The following is a 10,441-nucleotide window of genomic DNA, read 5'->3' as shown; positions in this document are numbered from 1 at the left end:
TTACTGTTACTATATTCCTGTATATATATATATATATATATATATATATATATATATATATATATATATATATTATATATATATATACACAGACATTTATATAGTGTGATCATATATGTAGAAGCCCACACGCACAAAACAAAACAACACATATATTTGCATATTCAGTGATTTCATATGTAAACCTCGGATGCTTATATATGAATGTGTTTGTTACTGTTTTTGAGCCCTACTAAAGTAAAACTTGGCTACAAAAAACCTATGATCTATCCATGGTATTTCAGCTGTACTTATTCGATATCTCTCAGTGCTTTGATCAACGAATCCGTATCCTTTCATAACTGGAAGTAATGCTTTTGGAAATTGTATATTCTATTTGCAGGCAGGTCAAACGACCATATACTGGGTTACTCATTGCCTAGTACGTAGGTGTATACTTATATTTTTCACTCGAAAATAAATAGACACACACACACACACACATATATATATATATATATATATATATATATATATATATATATATATATATATATATATATATATATATATATACACACACATTTATATATATATATATATATATATATATATATATATATATATATATATATATATATACGTATATATATATATATATATATATATATATGTGCATGTAGGTAGGTAGGTAGGTATGTGTGCACGTGGGCATGTGTGTGTGTGTGTGTGTGTTTGTGTGTGTGTGTGTGTGTGTGTGTGCGTTTCAAAATATTTTGAACGATAATATAATACACGTTAGAAGAAAATTACAGTACAGGTTGAGCGTTAATAATATATCCGCCATTTCAACATTACAAGCTTGGGCATTATTCTTCCGAAATTTCTCGAAGAAAATTTCATGAAAACCGCTAACATTTTATATTTACATAACCTGTTAGCTAGTCGGCTACAGGCGCTACAGGCGCTTGCTGATTCGCGATGCCATGGTCGTGTTTTCGCTTTATGTGTCAAAAGGTCCATATGAGTTTCTTTGAATCGATTTTCTAACTTTCCTTAATATAAAATATTATGAGATACATCGCAATCACCAAATCTTAATCCTTGATATTTTAGAAATATTTTACCATTTCACTCATTGTGTTGTGGTTATGCTTGGGTACTGACTTGTTTCGAAAGATGGATCTTTCGAGGGGCCTCCACGTAAACTAGGCTATGGATGAATGGCGTCAGATAAAGCGGACAACGTCACCGTAATCGAGACTAACGTAACCGAGAGGACCGCTTCGATTGCTTAGGGTCTGCTTTGGTCCGGATATCTATGTGGATGAAGAAGGGTACGAGCGGAGTGGTCATTCTCACACAGAAAGACACTGAAAGAAATATATCTTTGATCGTTCAGAGAATGCGTACATCACATCCGTCATCCTGTATCGAATAGCCGGCGTCCCTTGTCCTGCTTCACTGTGTGTCACAACGGTGCACGTAGGCCTCCGATTTTTGTCGAAGGGACGAGTACTGTCCGCCACACGTTCCGTTTACTTTCAGCTGCCGCTGAGTGACGGAGTGGGCATACTATGGCTAATGATGCATAGATATGCGAGGTGGCAGCAAAATTATCCAGTGTTTCCTTGGCAATATACAGGTGCGGTTGCTATTTGTGAGACTAGATGTTCAGCAGACGTCTCATTGACAGAGCTGTAGACCTGCATCAAGTGTAAAGCGAGAAAGGGAGCTTAGCACCTGGAATGTCAGCAACCGCTCCCAGCCCGCTGCCAGTCAGGCAGTGCCCTCGATGGAAGCTCCATCTTAATGGCGGCAAGTACTAGGACGTCCTCGGGGTAAACAACGGGAGTCGGGGGAGATTAATTGACTTTTTTTTTTCCGCAGGACTTTCTTTCCTGGGACTGGGTGATTTACAGTAATCCCAGGCCTCGTAATGCTACCGGAAATCTCTGACAGTTTGAGACAAATGCTACAGGCACTAAAATACTCTCAGACAAATCTGACCCAGATGCATGCACAGCGTTGAGACCTTTCTGAATGCCAACCTCCAAGTATGGCTGGTTTGAATAGCTTTGTATAACAGCTTTCATGACATGTATGTTCGATCCCGTCATCGGCCGAAAACTCCGTGAATATCATCCCTTCGCCTTTTTAAATGGACTTACTCTGAACATGATCCAGTGAGGCGGAGTAGGTGAGCAGGAGAAGTTTGGCAGCCTAGGATGGCCTTGGAGATTGGCATGACGAGAATGTGTGGGTTCCTTTGTTGAACCTTTGTGGATCACCACACTTTTGGGAAATTTTATTGCTTAAACATTGTTTTTAATTGTTATTATTATTTAAACTTTTGCACATGATTTTGTAATGTGTCCCTCATTTCCTTTGTTTTTCTCTGCCGATTTCGTCGTATGTTCGGCCCGTTTTGTTAATGAAGAAAAGAGTTTTGTTATTATAATGATATTATTATTAGAAGATGGAAAATATTAATAAAATGTTTATTGACCACTAGGACAATAAATAGACGAAGGACATTGGGGATTTACATAAATTGGAGTAAAATAGATCGTACAAAATGAAAGAAGCGTTATCAAGAAAATCTTAAAAATTATTCATAGGCTGGAGAATGTGCGAGAAGCAACTATGGAAACCGAAAGACTTAGAGTGACCAGTTGCTCAACAGTACTACTTTGAGTCCTCATTCTACCAAACATTCTGTCCATCTTACAAGACCTATGTCATATCATGGTCACTCATTCGTGTTTTCCTGGCCAGTTTTACCAAATTTTCAATAAACTTACTCTCCGCGGGTGAACAACTTGCTCTCAGTTTTCATTTTGTTACCAACTCTCACCGTTCAGTGAACCTTAACTTTTTCCTGTCAAAAAACTCTTACATTTTGGAACAGAGCAAAACAAAATGTCAATGAGGTGGGCTCCTACATAATTCTAGGAGCCCAGCCCTTCCTCAATCTATGCTTGATCATCGAGTGTATCTCTGTCAAAGAAAGAAGCGATGGAAAAGTATGCATCACATGTGGTGTCCATAGTTGCTCACCGTTAAGGAAGTGCTGGAAATGTTGCAGACACAGTAGATGTCTTTGAAGCATTAATCATGTCGAACCCGGTCCATCAGTCGGAAAGACAAGAACCACAATAAGAACACAAATAAAATGAAAAACAAAACGATGGATAATGAATTAAAATTTCAAATGTTTCCATGCAGTAAAATATTTTCTGGGAAGTGGATAGTAGACTACATAGATCACAGTCCTTCATAGCAAGCGTATTTAATCGAACACTCAGAAGATTAAATCAATCAACTACCCTTTCAAAAATTTCAGCTATGAATGTAAAGTATCGGAAGAAAATTTAGAAGATCTCGCCGGTTTTGAACTCCGAACGGGAAACACTCAGAATGCCACTAAGAATGTTCTCCCACGTGCTATCGCTTCTGCCAGATCAGCTACTTAAAAAAAGAACATAATAGTAATAATAATAATAATAATAATAATACTAATAATAATAATAATAATAATAAGAAGAAGAAGAAGAAGAAGAAGAAGAAGAAGAAGAAGAAGAAGAAGAAGAAGAACAAGAAGAAGAAGAAGGAGAAGAATTTCATGTGGCATTTTCCAGCGTGACTCACTATCACCACTCCTCTTCTGTCTAGCCCTAATACCGCTCTCAAAATTGCTCCATGATGCACAGTATGGTTATAAAATATTTGATAAAAATATAAATCATCTCATTTACATGGATGATTTAAAGCTCTTTGCAAAAAATGAGCAACAACTCAAAGGCCTACTAGCGATTGTTAAACAATTCAGTGATGACATCAGGATGCAATTTGGCCCTGATAAATGTGCAAAAGCTACCTTTATCAAAGGAAAAATGACAAATACATCTAATGTGAACCTTGACCAGCAAAATGTCATAAAAGAGTTAGAACCAGCGGAGAGCAACAAGTATCTAGGGGTAATTGAAGGGGACAATATCAATCACTCAGTGATGAGGGAAAGGATCAGAAGAGAATGTAATCGCAGGATGAGAGCAATACTGAAGGCAGAGATGAACGCGAGAAACAGGATTGAAGCGATCAATGCTCTAGCCATACCAGTCGTGACTTACAGTTTCAACATCGTTAACTGGTCAATTACTGAAATATGTAATGTTGACAGAAAAATACGAAAACTGTTGACAATGCATAGAATGCACCACCCTAAGGCAGATATAGAACGTCTTTATCTGCCAAGAAAAGAAGGAGGCCGAGGACTTTTACAGCTGGCATTATCAATGAAGGTAGCCACACTTGGCCTAGACACCTATCTGAAAATCTCTGAGGACTGGATGCTAAAACTTGTCTTAAAACATCAAAGCAAGAAAGCATCTTACTCAGTAACAAAACAGGCAAAGGAATATCTAAGTGAATTCCAATTGCAACAAATTCAAGAATTAGACGAACTAGAAACACCTGCAGAAAAAGCTAAGCGCTTGTAAACCCGTGCTAAAATTGCTGCCTTAGCTATTATGACTGAAAAATGGCATGGAAAACCTCTCAATGGCAAATACCCAAAGAGAGCGAATAATGCAGATATTGACAAAGCCCTTACCCACCAATGGTTAATGGCCTCTGGCTTGAAATCAGAAACAGAGGGGTTTATCATAGCAGCCCAAGATCAATGCCTACCTACAAAGAACTACCAGGCCAACACATTAAAGAACGGCAGCTCCCCATTATGTCGTATATGCCAACAACAAAATGAGACCATCGATCATGTTGTCTCCATGTGCAGTCTGCTTGCGCCTACAGAGTATCTTAACAGGCATGATAGAGCTGCACAATATATTCACTGGGTAATATGCAAAAACCTGGACTTGCCCCATGATAAAAACTGGTGGGAACACAAACCACTCCCAGTACTTGAAAATGATCACATTGCACTCCTCTGGAACTTCACCATTCAAACTGACAGAAAGATAGACGCAAATAGGCCAGACATCATACTGAAAGACTTCAGACAAAAATCATGCCTCCTCATTGATATGACTGTCCCAATCGATATAAACGTATCTGTCAAGACCTACCAAAAACTGAGCACATATAAAGATCTTGAAATAGAAATTAGCAAAATGTGGAATCTGAAGACGAAAACAATACCTATTGTCATAGGTGCCCTGTGAATGACAGCGAAACGGGCTGATTACTACCTAGATCAGATTCCAGGAAACCCCAAAATGGCTGAAGTTCAAACGATAGTGCTCATGGGAACTGCCCATATCCTACGTAAAATACTGTCTATGTGATCTCAAATGTTAAAGCAAACACATCATTTTCTTATGGTTTCTTAAACATTCACTTGAACAAAACTGTACAAATCCAAATATATGGTACCCTAGGCATAACACCTACATGAACTTCTAACTTGTTGTCTCTTGAGGTCTCTGGGTGAGACTTGGATCCAACTTGTACAAATGCAAAACAAAAGTCAAACATAAAATAATAATAATAATAATAATAATAAGAAGAAGAAGAAGAAGAAGAACAAGAACAAGAACGACATCAACAACACCAACATCAACAACAACAAAAACAGCAGAAACTGCAACAAAATAAAGCACAATATGTAATTATGTAGAAGCATTCAGTACGATTCTACAGACATAATGACCATCTGATTATAACAAAAGGCTGACAGAGCCCTACACTGGACACATATGTTGGTTTGACACCTTTTTTTTTTTTACCATAAGAGAGAATTTTCTCTACGATAACTACAGGGAATCGTTTTGCCTTTTAGCACTTGAAATGTATCTTTACACTATTTTAAACAATCTGAAGTTTGCTTAATGTTAAACAATGCTTGGCGCAAATGTATGATAGATACCTTACACACATAGAGACATATAAATATATATATATATATACATATACATATATATATATATATATATATATATATATATATATATATATATATATATATATATATATATATATATATATATATATATATATATATATATATATATATATATATATATATACAGTACAATCAAAACTGTAATAATATATCATAATAGCAATCCTCTGATTTAATGCAACATTTATATATAAGGAAACGATGAGGTACCCTAGCGAGAATGGCTATATTATCATTATAATACACTATTGTTATTATAATTATTATAGATATCATTGTACGAAGAGACTTCCATAATTGCTTTCTCTCCGTAACTTACGAAGCCGTCGTATATATATATATATATATATATATATATATATATATATATATATATATATATATATATATATATATATATATATATATATATGACGGCCTTCTTTCAGCTTCTGTCTACCAAATCCGCTAACAATGCTTTGGTCGGCCCGAAGCTGTAGTAGTAGACACTTTCCGAATGTGCGACGCAGTGAAGCTGAATCCGGAACCATGTGGTTTGTAAGATACTTAGCACACAGCCACTCCTGTGCCTATATATATGTTTGTGCTCGTGTGTGCGTGTGCGTGTGTATTTGTGTGGGGGGGGGGTATGCATGTACACCGTGTAAGTTGCATTTGGGATCCAACGTTGATTTCTTCTGTGCAAACACAACTCAGAACTTTGGATGGATAGGCTTTCATAAAATAAACTGCAGTATACAGTAGAATTAATACGATCAACGCTAAATGCTTGATCTCATTCAGGATATAATCTGAATCAAAAGATGGACATAGGTTACGCAAAATCTAAATGAATATTTCGGCAGAAATATGTACACTTCGGTTAAAATTTTCAGGAACCGGTGCATTCCAACTAACATATAACTTTTGTGAGTTTATTTGTCACTATCGCTATCGGAAATGGCAGTGAACCAGTGATTGATACGTTGGAATGCTACAGCGAATGAAGCTATTGATCAAAAATATTTTATGCTGTAAAGAAAAAAATATTGCTTACTGATCTTATCTGATGCATGACCTGAACTCTTCCTTGACCCAATCTGTCTCTAAAATGCATGGTATTTAACCGATAAAAAGCAATCGATGCTTCAAAATAAAAGATTATATATATATATATATATATATATATATATATATATATATATATATATATATATATATATATATATATATATATATATATATATATATATATCTATATATATATATATATATATATATATATATATATATATATATATATATATATATATATATATATATATATATATATATATATATATATATATATATATATATATATATATATATATATATATATATATATATATATATATATATATATATATATATATATATATATATATATATATATATATATATATATATATATATATATATATATATATATATATATATATATATATATATATATATATATATATATATATATATATATATATATATATATATATATATATATATATATATATATATATATATATATATATATATATATATATATATATATATATATATATATATATATATATATATATATATATATATATATATATATATATATATATATATATATATATATATATATATATATATATATATATATATATATATATATATATATATATATATATATATATATATATATAATAGTGACTTTGCGTACGTTTAGTATACCATGCCTGCATAGCATGGACTTTTGATCACATATATTAATATAAATTTCTATCAATAATTTCGACTGATATTACTGTCTCTTGAGCTTTATTTTCATCTTCGTCTTCTTTAGCATTCTCAGATACTAGTCCTTCATATTTCTCATATCCTTTTGCGATTCTATTCTTTTATTTTCCTTCTTTTGCATTCTTTTTCTGTATTCACATCAATATTATTCGAATGTCTTTTTTTTCTGTTTTGCTCTTCTTGTTGATCCTGTTCAAAATATTATTCATGATTTCTTTTTAATATTTCTTTTATTTGCCTTTGTGCCTCTTTTAATTCTTAGCCCTACCATCGCCGCAAAACCACCAACATAATCATCATCGTTATAGCATCCATCACTATCAGCATCCAAATCACTCATATCCTTCGCAACATCATCACCAACATGATTACTATCATCATCCACATTTTGATCTGCTCATCATCGTGAACAACCTTATTATTATTATTATTATTATTATTATTATTATTATTATTATTATTATTATTATTATTATTATTATTATTGTTATTATTTAGTTATCTTTTTGCGTGGCATCTCTTTTATTTCCTGTTTATTGTCATTAGTATAATTCTTATTTTATTGTGTTTTATTTGTACTCTATTCTCATCATCATCATCATCATCATTGTATATATAAATATACATATACACACATATACGCACACACACACACACACACACACACACACACACACACATATATATATATATATATATATATATATATATATATATATATATATATATATATATATATATATATATGTATATATATATATATATATATACATATACAGATGCGCCTCTCACTCACTCACTCGTTCTTTCTCTTGTTCCCGCTCTCTCTCTCTCTGTGTATTGTTATATTTATATATATTTTTATATATATATATATATATATATATATATATATATATATATATGTATATATATATATATATATATATATATATATATATATATATATATATATATATATATATATATATATATATATATATATATATATATATATATATATATATATATATATATATATATATATATATATATATATATATATATATATATATATATATATATATATATATATATATATATATATATGTATGTATGTACATAAATAGGTATATATAAATGCATACAATATATCTATATATATATATATATATCTGAACGCTATATTTTTTTTCCTTTCAAGTTAGTTGAATTATTTTGGATCGTGGCTTTTTAGACCATTTCTTTATCTGCAAACGCCAGAGAAAAATATTGATTCCTGTCAGATCAGTGGAGATACGTACACTTCATTGAGAGCTGCTTTACGAAATAATTCTCGATTGTGGAAAGAAAGACGAAGCAAAATAAATGATTAAATAAATAACTAAAGAAATAAAACGATCCCTAGTAAGGAGAGTGACAGGCGAATAAAATTAATAGCAAAAATTAAATCTGATGCAAAGAGAGCTTGGCGGCGTAAAAAATAATTTTAAAGAAGATAATAATGCAAAGAATCAATATTGCATGAATAAATGCTGTTTAAAGGAAACACACTTCAATTTCTACTTTCAGATTATTTAGGATCCCGAATCAGTCTACTGAAAAATGCGATGAATTTCGTTTAAACCTACTTACATGCTCCAGATACGCATATTATACATTTTTCTTTTCTCTTTCTATCTCTCCTATGTCTTCGTATCTATAATCATGCTTGAGTGTATATCTGTCAGTCTGTATGTCTATCCATCTATCTATCTACATATCTTTCTGTCTCTATATATATCTTCCCTTCTATATAAGGCTTCATATATATATCCATATATATATATATATATATATATATATATATATATATATATATATATATATATATATATATATATATATATATATATATATATATATATATATATATATATATATATATATATATATATATATATATATACATATATATATATATACATATATATATATATATATATATATATATATATATATATATATATATATATATATATATATATATATATATATATATATATATATATATATATATATATATATATATATATATATATATATATATATATATATATATATATATATATATATATATGTATATATATATATATATATATATATAAAGTGATAATACGACTCATACCTCATTGCAAGTGCTCAATACAGAGAACCATAATAGTGTTATTTCATGTATGATAACTATGTCCGCTTATTTGCCAGTGATGGGTTTTATCATTGCCAACATGATACTGACATTTTATAGAGATATTCTACTTCCGCTAGCAACGCAGCCGTCACAATAATGCTGATTCAACTCAAAATATCAATTCCTGACACAATTATCAAGCTACTTTTTATTTGTGATTTGACGGTTGCTGTGACCTATCTTGGAGTTGTATTCCTATTCCCATATCTAGGGTAACATATTTTCTAACCAACTATGATAGCACAAACCCTTGCTTATGTATGATTGTGTGCGTACGCATTGTGTGTCTGTATTAAAATTATGCGGTGATATATTTATAATGTTGGGTACAATGCATTAGTTAACAACATTCCAAAATGTGTATTCATGCGTAGGTAGAGGTATGGCACTGTGTAGTAAGATGTTTGTTTGCTAACTGCCTGCCTCTAGGTCAAAGTGTCACTGCGTCGTATCTAGTAAATCAGTCGTTCCCAAAAGGACAGTATTGACCCCTTGGGGCGGTGAAAATTTCCAAGGGAGCGTTG

The sequence above is a fragment of the Octopus bimaculoides genome, chromosome 19, assembly GCF_046866305.1.
Source record: "Octopus bimaculoides isolate indiv1 chromosome 19, ASM4686630v1, whole genome shotgun sequence".
NCBI classification, from domain to species: Eukaryota; Metazoa; Mollusca; class Cephalopoda; order Octopoda; family Octopodidae; genus Octopus; species Octopus bimaculoides.
The sequence above is the reverse complement of the archived record's forward strand: the minus strand, read 5'-3'. Positions refer to the sequence as shown.